The 22678-nt window shown below is 39.6% G+C and overlaps 1 long non-coding RNA gene across 3 annotated transcripts in view; it reads right to left on the bottom strand.

Annotated features, from left to right (window-relative positions):
- Window positions 1-271: 271 nt before the first annotated feature.
- LOC126213057 (uncharacterized) overlaps window positions 272-22678 on the bottom strand; it is a 44180-nt gene continuing 21773 nt past the window's right edge. The window contains exons 1-4 of one of the 3 annotated variants that reach the window (XR_007541059.1): window positions 5503-5591; window positions 2602-2720; window positions 2048-2431; window positions 272-739 (exon numbers count right to left, since the gene is read on the bottom strand). This is a non-coding gene — a long non-coding RNA (uncharacterized LOC126213057). Of the gene's footprint in view, window positions 740-2047; window positions 2432-2601; window positions 2721-3644; window positions 3772-5502; window positions 5592-22678 lie in introns of those variants that run through there. The other 2 variants (XR_007541061.1, XR_007541058.1) reach the window with 2 other exon arrangements.

The raw sequence follows: 22678 nt of genomic DNA, 5'->3' as shown, positions 1-22678 counted from the left end.
GAACACTTAAAACATTGCAGCATTATAAAGAGAATGAATAAATAGTTAACATGTCAAGAGACTGAGCAGAAACTCAGATTGGACATGGCAGGTAATCTGCCATGGCCTATTCAGTGGAACCAACAAAAGTATTTGCCTAAAGGAATTTAGGGAACCCAAATAAAATGTAAATCAGGATGTTCAAACAGGTGAAGGATCCCAATGCACCTGAATGGAAATTCGGTGCCATAATCACTGCAATTTTCTCAGCAATTTAACATGCGACCACAAATACAAATGTATAAACTTTTTTTATTTCATCCAAGAATATCTCAACATAATACAACAAACATCAATAATTCAAAATATGGGTATACACACAATGTTTAAAGGATCTCTTTAAGGGCGGGACAGGTGGTCAGCCGTGGCCTTGATGAAGGAACCATCCCGGCATTTGCCTTAGCGATCCAGGATGGCCAGACAGAGCGAACCCCATCCTCCCGAATATGAGGTCAGTGCTGTTAATAGCTACACTGCCTCATTCAGTTGTTACCTATTATACAATGTTCTGATTTACATGAAAATAGATCTTACAACTAGCAAAAATAATGATTAAATATATACACAATTACATATGCAATTACACTTTAACATTTTTCTTTATCACTTTACACAAACAGACCACACAACACTTTGTTCACGGAACTTCAATAAACTGCCAGAGGCTGCTTCAGCAGTTGCTGCATATATGAGTAGTTATCTGAAACAGAAGAACAGGAAACAGCAGAAATATCCTTGTCTAAAGACACTTTAGAAACAACATAAAAACTTGCAGCAACTACTTAGCTGACTCATATTAGTAGTAAACATATTCACGTAAGGCATGTCTAGCAATTAGTTTAATATGTTCTTCAAACTTCTATATGTATGCTGATAACACTACACTGTAGAGTGTGACCACAATGAAACTAACAATGTAAGGGATATCTTCTACACAAATTCTGGGATGTTAACATCTGAATAGCTGTTCTCTGCAAAACACTGTTTTTTATAGTTGGAGGGTCCAGCATGTGAAGCAACATACTGAAACTTGTTAAAGACTTACTGAAATTTATCTTTTGATGCAGTTTTAGATTTGAAGTTAACATTTAAATACCTCAGATAATGACTGACTTTTTCAGTAAACAAAATGTCCATGAAAGCATCTAATAATAATTCCATGTCCCACAATGTAATTTTATTTTTTAAAGAGTGGAGCCCCTCCACACTGCCACTAGCAAAAGTTCTACAATCACCTCTGCAGTGATTAGTTTTTTAATCAATACAGGTCCATCAGGAGATAGAAAATGGATGAAAAATGTAACAAGAATTGAGATTTTAAGGGCAGAGGGCAAAACATGTCATGTCAAGCACCAAGGGGAAAAAATCCTCCACAACTGTTGGACAGGTAGTAAGAGCAGTAGCGGATTTCTTGCTGTCTGCAGAAGATCATGCAAGGGTAGGTCACATTAGTAAGCGGGTACCATGCAGTTTGATACTAGTGTTATAACCACCTGCACATCAGTACAAATGCATGTTGGAGCACATCAGGCTACAGTGGGGAAGGCCAGTTGCACCCTTTCTGTACTCCAACCTACTTACATTTAATGCCCGATTTAATAAAAATTATACTCTTCCATTTCTGGCACCCTTTCTAGAATACTTCCGTGTTTTGCAAATGAAATTTAGTATTGAGCACAAGATGTTTCACCAATTCACGTTTGGCATTTTCAATGGTTTTCCTTTCGGTCCTATTCAAGAAACCATTTCTTCCAGTAAATATTTCGCAGCAGGTAACCTATACTGCAAGTTTGCAAAGGCTGAAATGTTGTTATCATAACAATAAAACAATTTCAGTTAACATCTGAGGAAAATAGCTGCATATATTAACAATAATATACGGATTAGTGTTAAACTGATGTCAGTATCATTTTAAGAAACTTGAAATTCAAAATAATTGAATGTCAGAATGGGTGCTACAGCTACCAGTTTTTAAGTAAAGCAGAAAACAAAATGCTACTGTACTTACAAACTTTGAGGTGCCACATGCCTTGACACAGGCTACCAATAACTCACAAGTATTTTTGACATCTCATGCCTCACAGGTACTTAACTGGATTGCAATCTGATGATTGCTGCTATCAACATGAAAGATAATATAGTTGTATCCAGTGACCAAATTTCAAAGCCGATACTGAAATTAAGTTCTAAGTTACAAATTCCAGTCTTTACATATACATCACTGGTAATCCATTCATGTGTCATAACATTAAACTCAGTGCAAATGTACCTCCATTTTAAGCGAAAGGTCAAGTTTGCCATTGTATGCAAAACACTATTACCTTATACTTCAAGTTTGCCTCTATAGGACTGTGTAACATTTGCTGCTGCTGGAAGACTATCGGAGCTATAACTGGAACAAAGTGCTCTGACTTACTGACCGACAATATACATTAAACACTTCAACAAAAAACCACTAGTACTCTTAATGCAGCATAACAAATATATGCTATGCCCTACAGTTATATCTCCATTTTAAGGGGGAGTTCAAATCTGCCAAAAATGTACCCAAACTAGAATTACCTTACTGTTATAATATCCCAAGTATTAAACGGAGACTCATCTGCTGGTGTTGGTGTGCCTCTCGCTCCTCTTCCACACTACTGGTGCCAAGGATCACCTCTCCACAGGAAGGGTTTCACCTACAGAAAAAAAGGTTTCATATCAGCATAAGCACAATAGAAATGATGCCATATTATTTTTGGTGATATATATTACAATGTTTGCGTACAGTATTCTACATGGTATTTGCAGCTTGAATATTTACTTCATACAAGTTGACAACTGACTCAGTTTTAGTAATGACTATAGCTTCAAGTTTCTTCTTTAATCCTAGCAACACCAACACATTTTCAATAATGTGTATTGGGGGGGAAGGGAGGGTACTGTATTTCCACCCTAAAAAAAATCTTAATTGTTGTTGACATATATTTTAAACAAATACTGATGTATAAGTAGGGCCCTGAACTTCAAAATATTCAATATGACTGTCACTGTGGAAAGTCACATGTACTATTAACGTGTCAAATTTTTGGGTTACGTTTAACCACAAAATTTAAAACATTTATGGAATTCAGTTGAAGACTCCATTAAAAACAATTTTCCTTTTCAAAATTTTAAAATATGAAACAGTATCTAATTCCCCCCTCCCCCCCCCCCGGCATCGTCAGGGTTAAAAACAAATGATACACAGGAATGAGCACTGATACAATCTGCTATCCGATTAGTTACTAATAATTGCGAGATGACTGTTCATATATCACACAGTGGCATTTTATTAGCACTATCGTTATTACACCTCCAACAATAACTTCCAATTAAATGATTAAGTATTCCGGCACCATATGCAACATAATTTAATGTTTGAAAATGTCAAGGCAAACAGGTGCGGTGGTGACAGCTTAAGTAGTCACGGCAAATGAAAACTCGCGTGTAAAAATGCACAAAACACCACACTGTATAGCATGCTCTTATTTTTTAAAAAAATTAATAAAATAAAAAATAAATGATTATGCATGCACTGAAATAACCGTAATTGCAATAAATATATTTTTTTCATTACTCACCCAAATCTAGCTCCGAAGGTATTTGTGAAGAGAAATTCACAATTAAATGTGATTTCTGAAGATGTTTTTTTAAATTCCCCATGTATATATGCTGTATAACTTGTATATATGTAACTTGACTTTGTCAATTGCTGTAATAGCTAAACGACAATAAAATTTCATTCATTCATTCATTCAAAGTACATTTCGCAGACTCTCGATCAAGAGTTTCGAAATATGACCACATTTCGCTTGTCCTCGACCTCTTCGCGTTATTTGCTATCCCCTCTCCCCAATGGCCCACCGTCATTTCCGTAGCAGTACGAAAATATTTGTTCGCTCCAGTTACTATCCTCTCTGGAAATATCACCTGGAACTACGACCTTTAACTGGAGTCACCGAGTCAGGAACGTCTAGACACACAGTTATTCCGTTACCAGCTTCCACGTTACCTGTGGTGGTAGCCTGATAACTGCCAGAGAACTAGAACTACGAGCCAATAACGATAACTGCCAGAGGAGAATACCGGTCTCTGACAGTTATTTCCATAGTCGCTCGAATTCCTTAGTAACTTTCCTTGTACTACGCGTCCAAGCTAAATTAACACGTAAGGCGGTGGCTCAAGGGAATGACTGTACTTGTTAATGCCTGTACTGCAGCTCCTATCAGCCACGGCTCGGATATTAACTTTATTTAATTGTTTATGCTAAAAGTAACGAAGGCCCACGAAATAGTACACAGTTCTTATCAACAGATGGCGCGCAGTCTCACAGTTATTCCCATGGTCTATAGAACGCCTTCCAAATGCGCAGTACGATCTTCGGTCAACAGATGGCACGAGGCACTGTTGACACTAAACAGTTATTGAAATAACTGCCAGAATCAGAGGAACGGTTATCGCAGTAACCGTTACTTCTCAGTAACCGGTTATTTCTATCAGTTACGTTATTTTTTGCCACCTCTAATTTGCAGTCTAGAGATGACCAAGTACTGCAGCGAGGACACGAATTTTAAATATGTTTTGCCATGAAATGTTCAGACAGATGCTGTAGAAGCGAGATTTGGGAAATAGCGAACAGTGGAAGGATCTCAATGATTGGTATCTTGTGACAGATTTTGACATTCAATTCAAGGTTAGGATTCAGACGCTGCTGTCCCTGAAAATTCCATCATCTGCTCTTGGAGAAGTTGGAATAGATTCAGATTCTTTTATAACTGACTGTGAAGATGATGTGACTTTACCTCCAACAAACATTTATGGTATAATCTATTTCAGTGAGGAACAAATTCAGTCTGTTCAGGAATACTTGCCTGTTTTCACATACTCATGAGGGTATTATGCCAGATCTGTTCTTAAGAAGCTGAGATGTGAGACATCTAAAACATATTTAGAGCTAGATAAAAGTCTTTTAGTAATAGAAAATGATGGACATATAAGAAACACGAACAGAAATAGGTCGTATTGTCATAATAATGAGGTTATTAATGCTGTTATTTTTACTTATTTGGCAGCTAAAAACTTGATGTCTAAAGAACATGAACACAGCTTCATGAGATGCTCTTCCCAGAGAAATTTCCTGGTGATGCAATTTAAAGAGACTGCTACCTAAGGGAGTTGTCTTGTAGTAAGGTAGATCACACAGACTACAGAATTAGTTAGTGTGTACCGGTAGTAAAAGTAGGGTGTTATGTTTCTCCATAACGGTACTAACAGTAAAAAGAGAAAGTTTTCAACTGTAAAGTAGTTTGGAATAAATTTTGTGACAGGATAACGAACATTTACATTTGTCATTTTCCCCTCAGTCCTAATTTTCTCTTCTCGATATGCGTAATTGCAGTTTTAACACTGTGTATAATACTAAGTCTATATTCTACTTACAATGAAACTGTAAAGAGGTCGACGTCTTGAATACAGGTGTTAATACTACAGAGTTAACAAACACGTACTGCCATGAGCAAAACATTGCCTACCGCGCTGCCATCTGTTGGCGACGACAGGCAACAGCTGTGTGGCCGCCGTTCGCCATCCAGTAGCAACCGACAGCTGGCAGTCACGTTTATTTCGCATTTTGACGTCAAGTTGGGAAGTATTTGAAGTAGAGCTCAAATTAACAACTGTATATCTCTTGTTCTTTAAAGACCTTTATATAAGCGAACAATGGTTGACACTACTTATGCCAAGAATATTTAATACTCGTTCCCATGGTTCGTGACAAATGCATGTAGTTTACAACTCTACTTATACTTCACTATGAATTCTCGTAATCGAGTGGAATTATGTGAATGGCAATTTTTGGCAGAGGCTCAACCAATGAGTTCTCGTAAATGAGTGGAATTATGTGAATGGCAATTTTTGGCAGAGGCTGAACCAATATGGGCGATGAGATTATCTCGCCAGTTTAGTTTTCTTTTGTGTGTGCTGCCGTCCCTGCTTTTCATTTGCCTTCATTATCTGTTCATTTTTTTAAATTCATTTTCAGTCTTTTTTACGCTTTGGTTAGTTCTAAAGATTGGGAAATCAGAAACCACGTAAATAATCTTAGAGGATTATTACTTAGTTAATTCTATGGGCGATGAGATTATCTCGCCAGTTTAGTTTTCATTTATGTGTGCTGCCGTCCATGCTTTTCATTTGCCTTCATTTCTGTCTTTATTTCTTTCTTTCTTTTTAGTTTCTAAACCATCACTTGCTTCACACCTGCAGAGAGAGGTGTATTACTGAGTAGTGTGTCGTCGCCCCCGAGGCATAGCAGAGTGTGCCTCGGTTTTTTATTTTCGGTTTATGGCAATAAATCTTGCTACAAACAGCACCCTGCTTTACGTGCTGCGTCGACACTAGCGGATGGCGGCATTCTTGGAGAGGAAAAGGAAGGGCTATAGGGGAGGAAGGAGGCCCGTTAAAAAAAAAAAAAAAAAAAAAAAATTACGGTTTGCGCCTCTTAATCAGTGTTGGAGCATCGCAGTGTATGCGCGCTGGCGCCTGTATGCCGAACGTGAAGAGGTTAAGTAGTAACTACGATGCGTAATAACGTTCATACGTCATTCATTTCACAATCCAGAAGCACTGTTACTGATGCGTTTCGAACGAGCAAGACAGAATTACTCTGCAAGAAAATAAAGTCGCTACAAAATAATAATATTCAACATTGATGATCACTACCTTTGTAACGCGTAACTTAATAAAACGTGCTTCAACTTCTATCTGTTGGAGCAGAGCATGTTCGATATTGGAAAATAATTCAATGAATAGAGAACCTCAGCCCATTAAAATAATGTTCGGCTGAGGACGAGGCTGGAACGACATAACCAGGCAGTCCAACGCCTCGACAGCCAGGTGTGCAGAAGACTGCAGGGGGTTGAGCCCACAGCTTCTGATACACAGGCCTCACGGCCAACTGTGACGTCATCGCTGCTAGGCCGTCGCTACATTACCGCAAGAGCCTGCACTTCTTTCGTGAAAGCGTAACAAGATCACCAGACTTAGTTCTCGAATATCAATCGGTGTGCCACAACTTAAAATAAATTGTGCCGCCCTTTATCATTTAAAAAGAAACTAAGCCGTTCCTGTATGCTGTTGTGCAAAATGCATGTTACGCTGGATACAATGCTCTGTGATTTTCTTCTATTGTGTTTGCTATCATTTGCAAAATCTTACTGCTTGTTAAGAAAAACGTTGTGAGAGAAACCGACATACACCACAGCCTGTAAATTACACTATTAGAGTTACTGTGATAGAGATAGTTTTAGTAAAAGTTAGCAGACAGGATGAAATAATTATTCTGGTGATTGTAAGTTTAATTACTTAGTCAGAACTGTAATTCACTGAGACGTAAATGACTCACCAAAGATCGTATCTATATTGTCGCCTGGGTTAGTTTAATTGTAAACTGTCATGTAACCAAGTTTTAACAAGAAAAGACCAAAGGGAGATTTCATAAACCTGACACCTCCGTCTGTATGTGCCATCAGAAGCGTCAAATATGTACCAGAATACCGCTGTTAATGAAAGGAAATCTTTGTCAGTAAAATATAGGCTTAGTATTATGCACTTTCAGTGTTAACAATGCAATTACACGTATTGCGAAGAGAAAATTAGGAATGCTGGGAAAATTATCAATTCAAATGTTTGTTAAACTGTCACAAAATAACTACTTTACAGTTGACAGTTTTCTCTTTTTGCTGTTATTACCGTTATGGCTATCGTTAATTTTTTAACATAATTATTGAGAAACATATTACATGATACTTTTACTACCCACTGAAGAATTCTGTCGCCTGTGTGATCTGCCTGAAGTAAAAGAAGACCCCCTTAGGTAGAAGTCTTTATTTTTAATAACATCTAATCTTAAAAAGTAAACTTCTCTGGGAAGAGCATCTGATGAAGCCGGTTTGATGTTCCGCAGAGACCATGATTTCAACAAGCGAATAAGCAGAAATAACAACATTAATAACCTCATTGTCCTTCACTGTTTTCTATTGCTGATAGTGTTTTACCTCACTCTAGATATGTTTTACGTGTCTCGCATCTCAGCTTCTTAAGAACAGCATTGGCACAGTACCCTGAAAAGTATGTGTAAAAAAAGGCAAGTATTCCTCACCAGACTGAATTTGATACATACTGAAATCCGTTGTGCAGTCAAAGTTCGGTTGTTGTGGTTGTAAGCTGACATCATCTACACATTCAGCTTGTCAAGAGTCTAAATCTGTTCCAACTTCTCCAAGAACAGATGTTGGAATTTTCAAGGGCAGTGAGGCCTGAACTCTTAGCTCGGAATCAATTTCGAATACCTGCCCCAGAGATACCAAATAGTGTCATACTGCCATTGTTTGATATATTCCATATCTTTTTTCTGCAGCATCCGTCTAAACCGTTCCTGGCAAAATATATTTAAAACTCGAGTCCTCAGTGCAGTACTTGGACATTTCTAGAAGAGCCTAAGGGGTATGAAACATGTGCAAATGAGTGTCATTGGATAATCCAAATGTGTGATCAGGACAATGTTTCCATATATTCAGCCGTGATAAAAACAGTCCTCCCATTGAAAATATTAAACACAAGTTTGATATTTTGTCACTCTAGGTTGATTTTATGAAGAGACTTTAAGTTTCTTAGCAATAATTTATGATCTGTGTACACTCCGCATCATGCAGCTTCTTAACTGCAGAGATTTACGCCATAATAGGTTGTGTACTTTCTGAAGCAATTTCATACTGTGGGTACCTTATGTCTGATCTGGATCTTCTTTATTGATCCAATTGTATGTGACACATCTTAATATGTGAACGGAATGTGAAACATAAAAAGGGGTTCTGTGTCATTACAAGGGAGATTGTAAACAACTGTCAGCTGAGAAAGGGGAAGCAAAGAATGATGTGGCCTGTCTGTTAACTGACATTTTGTCACTAGCAACACAGACTAATTAGTGAATCAACATGAACTGATTCACAAAGAAATTGGAACTTCTGATTTGTATGTAACAGGTAATTGCCACCTAGCTGCTCAACTGCTGGATGTCTTTGGAAATGCAGACAAATCTTATGCCGTGTGTTAGTTTGTGCTCCTTATAAGCTTGTAAGTGTGTGGTGATCTTGAAAATAAAATACTACAAAACATAATACAATCTGGCGAGTATCTATAATCCTTCGTTTGGACACCCACTAAACTCACTTTATCACATAAAAAAGTAATGTTGTTGCTTTCAGTCTCTTCAAAAAAATGTACCGTATTTATTAAATAATTGGATATTAATAGTAAGTACTTTATTACTGAGGTATCATTGTTCTTTCTGACGAATTTTTCCAAATTATCAATAGTGTCAATTAAGTCATTTAATCCCTCTGTGCATTACCTACATTTTATGCACATTTAAATACCCTGCGTCCAAAGGACCTGTTGTGTCTAATTCGAGAATTAAAATGGAAAAAGTATTTCCTGGATATGAACATGAAGAAAAATTTTGTTTAGTTTATCAGTATAATAAAAGATAGCTGTGATCATGTTTAACGCTTTTATTAAATCAAAAGTAGTACATTTTTAACCCTGAATAATTTTCATTAAATAAATTACATTACTAAAACTGTTCTCACACTGGCGGTTATGGTATTCACAAAGAACAAATCGCTAAGCATACAAGGATGACATTAATTTTTACAATTGTTATACACCACACTGCTATGGTCATTGCACACGTTTTGTGCATTTACAGAACACTGTCTTGGTTTTTCTGTCCTTTGAAGCAGGGCACAATGAACACCGTCTCTTCTGACGACTCACTGTGCTGTTGTTACTACTGCTGTTTTGTGTTTTAGGAATAGTAATGAACTTTTCCCTATACAGGTAGATGGATTTCTGTAGAGAGTGATTAGGCGATCTTCTGGTCATAAACGGTTATATCATCTCAACTGAAATATCCTTAATGAATAGTCTCCTCTTGTGCAAAATCCCTTTGTGATCCATGGGATGTTGTGTTTTGAAAAGAATAACGCGATTTAGAGTGCGTACATCCCTTATGGTGTACCAGAGAGCCACTGGTAAGCGTTTAGTTTGTCCTTTGCATGTATAATCAGGCACTAGTTGATCCATAACATCCGCACCGTCCTTCGTTTGGTTAAAAAATTTCACAATCTCAGGCTTCAGATTTGGATACTGTTCATCTACAGATTTATCAGGATGCATGGAGTGTAGGAGGACTACACACTTGTTTTTCTTTGGTGAAAAACCAACCATCTTCATTTGAATGTACCGCTCTGCTCCTATTTGGCATCATCTCTTTTGGAATTTCTCTTTGATTCATCATTGTTGTTCCCACAACAATTAGGTTCGTACACAACACATGTTCTGCCAATGGTACACTTGTAAAATAATTATCTACAGTAACATTTCTGGCTGCACCAGGAATATATTGCCTGCAAGTGTGTTCTCTGTGGTAAGGCCCACATTTTTCTGGGATGGCTCACCTGGTCCTCTTCCCGTGTACACAGGCCTGTCAGTGACATAACCAGCTTAGCTTTGCACATCCAGAATATTTTCATTTCATACTTTCCAGGCCTGTTTGGCATATATCGCGCAAACCCATAACAGGCCCCTAAATGGAACTAGCTGTTCATCCACAGCTACATTACTTTTAGGTAACATTATTTTCTAGCACTGTCAGTAAATATTTTCTGTTTGTCATAGGATACAGGATCAAGCTTATCGGTTTGTAACCTAGCCTCTTTGTTCTTTTGTCATCGATTCTAATGAATCTTCTTATTGCCTGAAACCGACTAACTGACATTGTAGCTCTACACAACGGATTGCAATACCTTCCCTGAAAAAGTTCCTTGATTGGAACATCCCAAACCTTATCCTCTCCAATTTGAAGTAAAATCACCCAGAAGGCGAACATTTCGTCTCTAGCTACATCATTCCAGTTTATTTTTCTTGGTACAAAAACTCTTCTTGCTTCTAAGTTTGTGTGTATCACAATTCCATCCACAATGGCTAGAGGAATAAATTAATCCTAAGCATCTTTGGGGGTGTTAGTCATTATGCCCCTAGCTGGCCCTGGAATATTTATTCACCAAATTGTGTGCAGGCATTTTATTTGGCACTGGTGGCACTAACCCCACTGCTTACCATTTGGAGCAATATATATGGTAGCATTTTCACTGCTTATTTGTCCTGAGGCATTATTACCTATGTCATTGTCATCATTATCATCATCATCATCATCACTAACAGTAACACTAACTAAATTTGGCCAAATTGTGAGCAGGTATTTCATTCGGAACTGAGGGGCACTTACTCCATTGCATACCATTTGGAGCAATATATATGTTAGCATTTTTATGTTTATTTGTCCAGAGGCATTATTACCTACATCATCCTCATAATCATCATCATCATCATCATCACTATCACTATCACTATCATCACTACTAGTCTGTTCTCCACTCAGAGAGCTGCATGTCGCTGCCTGAGGACCAACTTCATGGTTTTTATCTGAAGCTATACTTTATCTAAAAGGAAATCATCATTATCAGCTCCCCATTGAGTAACAACTGATTCAAAATTTGGTCTTGATAAGTGTATGCTATTTCCTTCCCTGCTCCTTTTTATAGATGTAGATTCTGACATTATATCTGAAGAAATAATGTGAAGAAGTAACCTCTCTTCTTCTGTCAACTGAAGGATTGTAACTGTTGTTCATTTTATTGTTTAGTGTTAAAAGTGACACTTACCTTTCTTCCTCGTTCGTATCGAATATCAAACACACCACTGCTGAGCAGCAAACTCCCACGACATTACTGTATTGCTTCACATACTCCTAATAACCCCCTACAATATTTCGCTCTGTTACACAACACAGGAATATGCTATCTGTTGTGAGTGGTAACAATTATATTTTGTGCCATGATAACAATGTTTAGGTGTATCAATAGCGCATTCTCTGAATTCCGACAAAATGTAGTCGATTACATCCCAATCTAATTTGATAACACTACAACATGATCCATAGGTTTCATCGGGACCATATTATGTAAGTGTGCGTATAAAGACGAAAATGTAAGTGCCACTTAAAACTAATCTTGATTTCTAAGGGTACCTTTACTGTGTTACTGAAAACTGCTAGGGAGCATACCTGATAAGCTGGGGCACAATTTTAAATCTTTAAAATAGTAATTAAAAGTTAAAACTGTCTGCAGTTCTGATGAACCCAAAGTATGTGTACCAGGGTCTAATGGTTCAGAGTTAATGGGAACTTCCCTGTACCAAGTTTTATGGTTACAATTTTACCAACATGTAACTGCATACTCGGGCCAGTATTCACCTCAACAGAACATGAAAGTGTAAGAGTATCTGTCGTTTCTATTAGAGCAAAACTAATTACACTGTATGACTTTATAGCATGCCAATCTTTGGATAGCTTGAGCGGCCCTAAGGACTAAAGAAAGCCATTTAAGTCCACGAAACGTCTTTCCTGTCCACACTGGGCACAAGTTGCTACATTGGCTGCAATAGCTAGTTCTAAGTTTCTGTTTTCCATCGCTTCCATTGAACAAGAAGCTGACGAGAGGTACTTCAGACAGACAGAATCGATGGTACAGTTACTGGTTTAAGACGAGGTTTCAGAAGAGGCACAGAACATTTCTTTACTGTGGATCTGTCGAAATATTCACCAAGTCTCAGAATGAGGTCCTCAGTGAAATGGAGTCCGCAGACTTTGAAATAATGACAAAAACTTTTTTTATCAGCTGCATATGATAATGTGCAAGGGCAAGGTTCCCATTAATACTAACGCACATATGCGATTAGTGTCAGTTACTTTTAGAACAAATTAATCAATACTGACTCGGTATTTTGAGTTATAAAGCTGCATAAGTAAATTACAGTCTGTTAGTGATTCACTACTGTATACAGTGAACTTTCTGTGCCGTAGATTGGTATCATGTCAACTGAAATTATGTTGTTCCTTAACAACTGGACATCATGCTAACACGAATACACAGCAAGCTGGTCATCCTCTCTATATTAAAGCACACATACTGTAACACAATCTAAGCGACTTTGTAACGTCTCTTAGCAAAACACATATTATATGTAGTAAAAAAAGGGGGAAAAGAATAATTGAACTGGATGATTGTAATTGCGTGGACAACGATTGTGTGAACTTTATGTAATAAAGAGAAACCATTATGTGTCATGTTTTGTTCTTGTATAGAATTATGTACTGATTTTTTTTAAGATAATATCTGTGTCAGCGAGTACTGAAACCGCCACAGAAGATACTTATTAAATATCAAACAAAGATGAGAATATGTGACAAATATTAAATAGTAGTGACCGAATATTAATTTCTCTGTCGTCTTCTTGGAGTTACGTGGGTAGGAAGAGCCTGTGACGTTATATTGTATGCTTGCATAGCATTCTTCTGACCTGGCAAACCTAATAGTAAAAACATATTTTTCTATGATAATAGTCTCATGTTCTCGTGTTATACGTGGTACTTATTGGTGTCTTACTGATAACAAAAATCCACGAAAAGACGCACAAAACTATAGGCCCGTAACACTGATGCGAGTCTCTTGTAGAAGTTTGGAGCACGCGTCATGTTCGCGGACTGTGACGTTTCTGGGGACTGGAAGTCTCCCGTGTAGCGACCGAGGTGGGCCCAGGAGACGACGGCCGTGTGGAGGCCAGCTCGCTCCGTACGTCCACGAGGCGCAGAGAGCAGCAGACGTGGACGCCCAGGTAGGGGCAGCCACGTTCCTTCACTTCTCTACGGCATTCGACACAGTTCCCCACGGCCGGATAATCAACGAAATACTAGAGTACAAAATACGAGACCAACTGTGTGACTGGATTGGAGAGTTTTCAGCAAACAGAACCCAGCGTTCCACTCATACATAACTTCGGCCGTGTCACAAGGGCGTGTCATAGCAGCGTTACTTATTACAATATATATGAAGGACCTAGTAGATATCGTCAGACGTTCCATGAGGCTTTAGTCGTGTAATGCCGTTGTATACAGAGAAGTCGCGACGGTAGAGGACTGTAGCGAAAGGCAGCGAGACCTGCATTGGGTCGACGCAGGAAGCAACAAAGGAGCCTCAGCACAAACAGATGTAGCGTATTGCGAATACACTGGAGCTCCAAAGAAACTGGTATAGGCATGCGTATCCAATACAGAGATACCTAAACAGGCAGAATACGGCGCTGCGGTCGGCATCGCCAATTTAAGACGAGTGCCTGGCGCGTTGTTGTGATGTTACAGTCGGCGCACGAGTGATGGGACGCAGCATCTCCGAGGTAGCGACGCAGTGGGAATTTAGCCCAGCGACCATTTTACGAGTGTATCGTGATTATCAGGAATCCGGTGAAAAATCAAATCTCCGACATCGCTGCGGCGGGAAAAAAAATTGTACAAGAACGGGACCAACGACGAGTGAAGAGAATCGTTCAACCCGACAGAAGTGCAACTTTGCAAATTGCTGCAGATTCCAATGCTGGGGCACCAACAAGTTTCAGCATGTGAACCACTCAACCAAACATCATCGATATTGTTTTTCTGAGCTGATGGCCCAATCGTGCAGCTTTGATGACCACAGAACAAAGAGTCTTACACATTGCCATATGCCCGTGAACAGACATTGGACTTTTGATGACAGGATTCACATTGTTTGGTCGGACAAGTCTCATTTCACATTGCACTTCTGCTCATACACGTACAGGTATGGAAACAACCTCATGAATCCATGTGTAGAAGGATAACATTCATACCACCCCACTCTCCATTGTTGTCAAATGTATTCAAGATGGCGGCGATAACGTCATCCAAGATGGCTGCCTGTAGACTTGGCAACAGAGCATGACATCATCCAAGATTGCGGCCGTCACGTTATCTGATGACATGAGTACCAATTTCATAGATGGTAGCTTTTGGCAGGGAAGTACCACGGCAGCCCCCCTGCCATGCCACCATCTTCGGAAGATTAGATTTTTTCAGGTAATTGAATTATGTGCTTCTATGGGTCCCCACCCCTCCCCTTTCCGACTTTGTTGCATAATGGTGTGTCATCCTCTTGCAAAATGCGTGGGGATTTCGAATTTTGGAGGGAATTTTGCTCCAAGAACTTACTCATGCGCCTGAGGGGGGGATAAGATGGTGTTGCCCCCACTAGAGTCTGCTCATGTCGTTCAATTTGTATAAATTTGTATAAGTTTGAAATGTCCTGACAGATTAAAACTGTGTGCCAGACCAAGACTCTAAATGAGGAACTCAGTCTGGCACACGGTTTTAATCTGCCAGAATGTTTCATATCAGTGCACACGCTCATTCTTGGTTAAATTTGTTCGAATTTGTATAAATCTGTCGAAATTTGTTAAAATTTGTTATTCACCTCCAGCATTAGTGGCTTAGTGTAGTGCTATGACCACAAGAGGCTGAGATATCAGTGCTTGTCGAGCTATAGGTGTGGAATTAGCATGTGTTCAACTAGCGAGATTTTGATGCCAGGCAGGGGGAGTTGTAATAGCTGTGTTACATGCACTGATCCAGCCAAGGACTGCATCCACAGCTCAATGCATGAAGAATGGAAGCGGGCATTAATGCATGAAAATATGAAGAGGAAGAAGAATAAGGTCCTGCAAATAAATGCTTTGCATAACACAATGCATGGAAACATCTGTCTGCTGGAATTGTCTGTCATTTCTAAAACCTATGAATAAGCCCCCACTACACAGGAGACAACTCCCTCCAATCCCCCAGACCAGAGAACTGAGCTAGTTGGCGAGTTCACTGCTAGAGGGCACCGCTATAGGTCACATGATCATGCAGTTCAGTCCATAGGAGCACAGTATTATGATGACGTAACGTGTTTTTCAAATGGCTCTGAGCACTATGGGACTCAACTGCTGTGGTCATTAGTCCCCTAGAACTTAGAACGACCTAAACCTAACTAACCTAAGGACATCACACACATCCATGCCCGAGGCAGGATTCGAACCTGCGACCGTAGCAATCGCACGGTTCCTGACTGCGCGCCTAGAACCGCGAGACCACCGCGGCCGGCGTGTTTTTCTTGGCTGCACTTGTGCCCCAGCCTCCTCACCGCCCCAGCGGTCTGGAGCGGAAAATTGCGGGATAAGGAATCAGCCTGTTTCGGTCTGCTGGTGAGAGGAAGGAGTGCACATTATTTTTTGAAAAATTTATTTAGAGACGGATTACATGTAGTTTATTTATTACATTGATACAAAACAGTAACCCTGACATGCTTTGGGTCAAAATATACAATTTACAGACCAGGAAACTACTCGTAAATAATGCTGTACTCTGATCTGCAGAGACGCAAAACTCGTAAACAACCGTAATAATCCAGTACACAGCATACATACATCCGAACTACTCATAGATCACCGAAATAATGCATGTGTAATGCTATCCAAAAACCCTCAAAATTCCTAAACACCCAAAAACAATGCAGTGCACAAACACTGAGTCCACAAAAAAAACGTAACCTGGAGGACGGCCTCTCCATTCGGAGGGCTCCTACCGTCAGTGGCAGACGTGGGTCATTCCCACTGCAGGCCACAGCCACCGCCGCGCCGAGCACACACACACAGAATCATCCTACGACAACGGACACATATATGTTTCGTCACTGTACTTACAAACAAACATTAGGATCGCGGCCTCAATTGGATAACATTCGACAATGGACAAAGATATACACCCCGCTGACGGCTGTGGCTCTGGAAATTGAAATATCTGTACCATTATTATGACGTGACATACTCTTTGCTTTGCTGTTACAGTATTCCACGTCAAATGCATACCTTCCTTACGACTGGACACAGTCATTTCCTTTGCACATGTCAGAGCACAAACACATACTTTATAAGCCTGGTGCTCAGGGGGAACTTATCACACATCCCCTGCTACTAAGTATATTGTTTCATAAATAACTGATTGCTGGCGATAAGAAATAATACTGACCGGGAATCAACGATGGACGGACATGTCTCATAAATTTTTATTGCGAGTGGTACAGCTGTCATAGAAAGAGAGGCACAATCGTCTTATAAATGGTCAGACGTTGTTATTAACATGTTCTAGCTGCAAGAAACGTCATCAGCACCACTAGAGCTCTGGATTAATATTTAAGCAGTAAATATAGGTGATAAAATTCGCTTCTTGGAGCAAAATCTCCCTACATCGTGCATTAAAACATAGCAACAAAAATGTAATAAACGCCGGCAGGGATGTGACATGAACGTCACACGAAGCATCGTCCTACAACATTTACATACTGTGTAAGGTAAAGCCCTATGACACATCCCCGTGGTACTGCAGAAATAACAGTTACATCTGTCTATTTCGGTCCGTTACGAGCGACGTGATGAGTTCTGTCCGTAAGGAAGTCTCGTAGCCAGTTGCAAATCTATTGCGATACCTGCTAAGCTCGCATTTCTTAACGAAACGGCAGTGTGGGGCGGTGTCAAATGCCTTCCTGCTCTCAACAAACACGGCATGAACCTGAGCAACGATGCCTTGTTGAGGAACAGAGCGAGCTGAGTTTCGCAAACTCCTTGTTTGCAGAATCCGCATGCGTTTTTATAGAAGATATTTTCGTTACCCAAGAACGTCAAAATAGTGCGCGCTGAACATGTCACCCTGAACATGTCGTATAATTTTTAAACAGATTTACGTAAACGATAAAAATCTGTAATTATGTGCATCTGTCGTACGACCCCGCGCTTTCCTCCTGTCGCTAAATGCCCTTCGTTGCTCCAGCGATCTGCAAAGATAAACTGCTTGTAGAAATGAGGAAACGCAGATGCCAGACTGAGATTCATTGGAAGAATCCACAGGAAATATAATCCATCAAAAAGGTAGTAGCATAAAACACAATCTTTCTACCAATACTTGAATACTGCTGATCAACATGGAATCCGTACCACGTAGGGCTGATAGAGGAAACAGATTATCCAGAGAGGAGCAGCACGTTTCGCGACAGGATCGTTTAGTGAGCGCGAAAGCATCTCGGAGATCCTCACCCAACTCCTGTGGCAGATGCTGAAAGAGAGGCGTTCTGCGTCACATCACGGTCAATTGTTAATGTTCCGAGAGCGTACATTGCTAGAAGAGTCAATCAATACACTGACACCTCCTACGTATATCTCGCGAAAAGACCACGAAGATATAAAACTAGAGACGTTCACCACAGAAACAGAAAACGATAAAATGTTAAGTTTCCTTGATTTCACAATATATAGACGCAACAACCAACACCAATTCTCCATTTTCAGGAATGTGAACTCCACCAGCACAGCCATTCACAAACGTTCTAATAAACCCAATGCGCACAAACTAGCCAGTTTCCAATATAAGCTGCACAGCCTGAACAAAACCCCACTCACTGAAAACAACTATAACAATGAATTACCGACGATCAGACAAATAGCTGTACAGAATGGATACAATACAAATGCTATAGATCAATTGAATCACAAAATTAAAACACAATCAAGAAGGACACCCAACACATAAAAACAAAAGCCTTCTCACCAACTTACAAACAGAACACATATGAGCACAGATGAACAAGAAACACCCACAAAAATAAACAGCTGGTTCACTTTCACCTACAACAACAAGGTAGCCCACAGAATAGGCAACGTACTCAAAAAACAATGGTTAAAAATTAGCCTACAGGACAGACAACTCAACACAGAGAAAGCCAAGAACAACCAGCAAAAGACAGATAAACACAACAGATCTGGTATTTACCAACTGACATGTCAGGATAGCAAATCAGTTTATATAGGAGAGACAAGCAGAAACTTTAATACTAGATACACAGAACGCAGAAGAGCATTAAAAAATAACTACTGTCATTCCACATTTGCTGAACACATTATGTACAAGATAAATAGCCCAACAGATATCAATACTGACTTGAAAATTCTCAAGTGCAGCAACAGCACCCCACATAAAGTAATAATTGAAGAAAAGTATCAAATACAAAAAGCCATAGTTGAAGGAAAAAAGGTAATAAATGAATATACACTTCTCTGCAATTGGAACTCTGTTCTCCACCCTCAAAGAATCATTAGGTAACTCCAACCTAAAAAAGCCCTCCACATTACTCTTCACACACACACACACACACACACACACACATAGAAATAATTAATTTCAGGCATAGCAATAACAGTTTCCAAATCGTACTTTTTGCTAAACAACTTGTCTACATTAAGTTTCCCGGGTTCCCGGGTTCGATTCCCGGCGGGGTCAGGGATTTTCTCTGCCTCGTGATGGCTGGGTGTTGTGTAATGTCCTTAGGTTAGTTAGGTTTAAGTAGTTCTAAGTTCTAGGGGACTGATGACCACAGATGTTAAGTCCCATAGTGCTCAGAGCCATTTGAACCATTTTTTACATTAAGTTCTATATGGTTGCAGATGACAAACTGTGAAAGAAAACAAGGACTATAAAGACATAATACCTCAGGAAAACTACAACATGTGGTAAAAAGGTATGAATACATAAGAGATGTCCTTCAAAAATATGTAATTGCGATTTCAAAAAATAATATATACGTGTGTAGAAACAACAAAGAACATTCTTTATGTTTAACAGCCATAAAATAAAAGCCCACTGATATTGCTGCAACTGTAGTGAAATATGTTTGGGTTGTGAAACAAAATAGTGTTTTGTTAAAGGCAGACCCCAGCAAAAAATATTTGTATGTTCAGTTACTTAATATTCACACTTTCTCCATGAATCGGCAAGCGATTGCATCACTCACGGTGGCGAGAATACATCACCGTCGTACCAGATTCTAAAACGCATACGGAGACGTAAAAGTGTACTTTTGAAAAGTGCCGTATATTTCCGTTGATGGCTGCGTTTCTCGCGCGATTGTAAACAATCTTGCCATTAAATCGTCCACTTACGCGATGTATTTACAAGCACCAAGTTGACCGTCACATTTACATCCCCGGACTACACTGCAAACCAGTCTGAGGTGCATGGCAGAGAGTACTTGGAACGGTAACAAGTTTCGATACTTTTTCCCGTTCCTTTCGCGTACGGAGTGCGTTAAGGGCGAGTGCTGAGACGTCTCCGTGCTGTAGCCGGCCTGACTCTGCCTTCAGCCTCCTTACGGCAGCGACGCGTAGTGGCTGGAGAGCGCCTCTGGACTCCTCGCTTGCGAAATGTCGTAAGTGGCCTCTGGTGGGGTAACTCGTGGATCTCTTAAAGCGTCTGCCGAATGAGTTGTTTCAACACTTGCGTGACACTCTCTCGTGGGTCAGCCACACCTGTCACAATTTGTGCTGCCCTTCTCTGTATACGTTCAGTAGCCGCTATCAGTGCTATCTGGTATGACACCCACACACTAGAGTATTGTGCTATGACAGGACACACAAGTGTTTCCTAACCAATATCGACTGCACATGGCTCCACTGTCCGAGTATCCTGGCAGAGGTCTAAAGTCATCGTCAGTAAATGTCCACCCAGCCCACTAGTTTTCAGTTCGTCAGGATGAGAAAACGCAGCAACTAAGATGACACGTAACACAAAAGGGTGCCCCCAAAACAGCTCTGCGTGAAATTCTTGTAACAACTGGGAACGGAACTTCGGACGCTCACGCTCCCCGTATTTCTGCCGCGTCAAATTTGTATAAACATGCAAGATCAGGACAGAAACCGCCATCGGCTTCTGCCGCTCCATCTAACTGCAGTCCTACTGTCGATGTCTGCGACTATCTTTCCGCACAGCTACACTTAAATGTTTCGAATTCCTGTGTAGTCTCTTAACGCTGAGACAGTACCCGCGCTGACAGTTAAAATTATTGCTGATCATCATACGATGACGGCCTCTCTGTTGATGGAAATGTAAAACATGAGTGCTGGCCGCTGGATCAAGTTAAAGTAATGTAAATAACTGTGCCTAAAATTCAACAGCGGATATGAATACCTCTCTTAAGTTCTCAGATGGTATCAAACTGCACAAAAATTGGCTTATTATAAAGTCAGATGGTGCCTTTAGTTTTGTTCTAACAGAAGCGACAGATATTTCTACACTTTTGCGTTTCGTTGTGATAAATACTGCCCAGAGTACATATTTGGTAAAAGTGAAAACACCAAACTTGGTACAAAGAGTTTCCCATTAACTATAACCCATTTAAATGACTTATTTGACGTTATTGATAATTAGGAACATTTCCCCAGAAAGAACAATAATAGTTCACAGCAGACTACTTGCTATTCATAACCAATGATTTGAAAAATATGGTAAATGTTATTGGAGAAACTGAAAGCAGCAACGTTAGTTGTTTGTGTGAGCATGTGAATTTAATGGGCGTGCAAAGGAATCATTACAGATACTCCCTAAATTATATTATGTTTTGTAGTATTTCATTTTCAATATCACCACATGCTTACGAGTTTATAAGGAGCACACACTGTCTTGTGCTATCCCATCCTAATACACTACATAAGATTTTTCCACATTTTGAAACACACTGAGCAGGTGAGCAGCTAGGTGGCAGTTTTCTGTCGTATACAACACAGACAATCCAGTTCCTTTGTGAGTCAGATCAAGTTGTTTCACTAATAGTTGACAAAATTCAATTGAGGCTTTATTTGGACTTCACATTAGATAATATTTTGGAATCTGCAGCCAGTTCTAAAAATGTGGCAACTAGAGCTCAGGTTTTTATCCCTCCAGTTAGCAACATGAACGGTGAAGAACCGTTTACTCTAATTAAGAAAATAGTTTTTAGACTACATGCCACTGGTTTTAATTAGCCTGTGTTGTCAGTGAGAATAATTCAATTATCAGATGGGCCACATCATGATTTGCTTCCCCCTCTCAACTATCAGTTGTTTACAAACACCCTTTTGATGACAAACAATCTCTCTTTATGTTTTATATTCTCCTCACATATTAAAATAAGTCACAAACAACTGAAACGATAAAAAGATAGTGATGAGGAAATGAAGTACCCACAGTTTGAGTCAGTTTCAGAAAGTATACAACTGCTTGTGGACAAGTTCTCTGCAGTTAAAAAGCTACATAACGTTGAGTGTACACAGATAACAAAATCTGCCAAAAAATCTAATTCAAAGTCTGTTTCTAAAAGTGACATTGAGTGATCAGATGTCAAACCTGTGCTTAATAGTTCCACTGGGATGGTTGTTCAAGATTTCTTAGCCTTGAGGAAACATAATCTTACTAAGGTTTGAGAGCACTGCTACATTCATCAAAATTAATTTACACATGTGCATCAAAAAGAAAAAACATATTTCATAGCCATGTTCTTATTTAGTTTGAAATGCTGTTTAATTCGCCTAAACTTTGAAGAGTGGTTTATATTTCATCAGTCTGACCCTTAGTGGGGAACTAATGTATCAGTAAAGAAGTCGATGTTCTTGCATACAGGTGTTAATACTACATAGTTAACCAACACGTAGTGCCGTGAGCAAAAGACCAACTACCGCCCTGCCATCTGTTGGCAACGCCAGGCAACAGTTGTGTGTCCCGCCTTTCGCCGACCAGTAGCAGCCG

The sequence above is a fragment of the Schistocerca nitens genome, chromosome 11 (genome assembly GCF_023898315.1).
Source record: "Schistocerca nitens isolate TAMUIC-IGC-003100 chromosome 11, iqSchNite1.1, whole genome shotgun sequence".
Lineage (NCBI taxonomy): Eukaryota > Metazoa > Arthropoda > Insecta > Orthoptera > Acrididae > Schistocerca > Schistocerca nitens.
The sequence above is the reverse complement of the archived record's forward strand: the minus strand, read 5'-3'. Positions and strand labels throughout refer to the sequence as shown.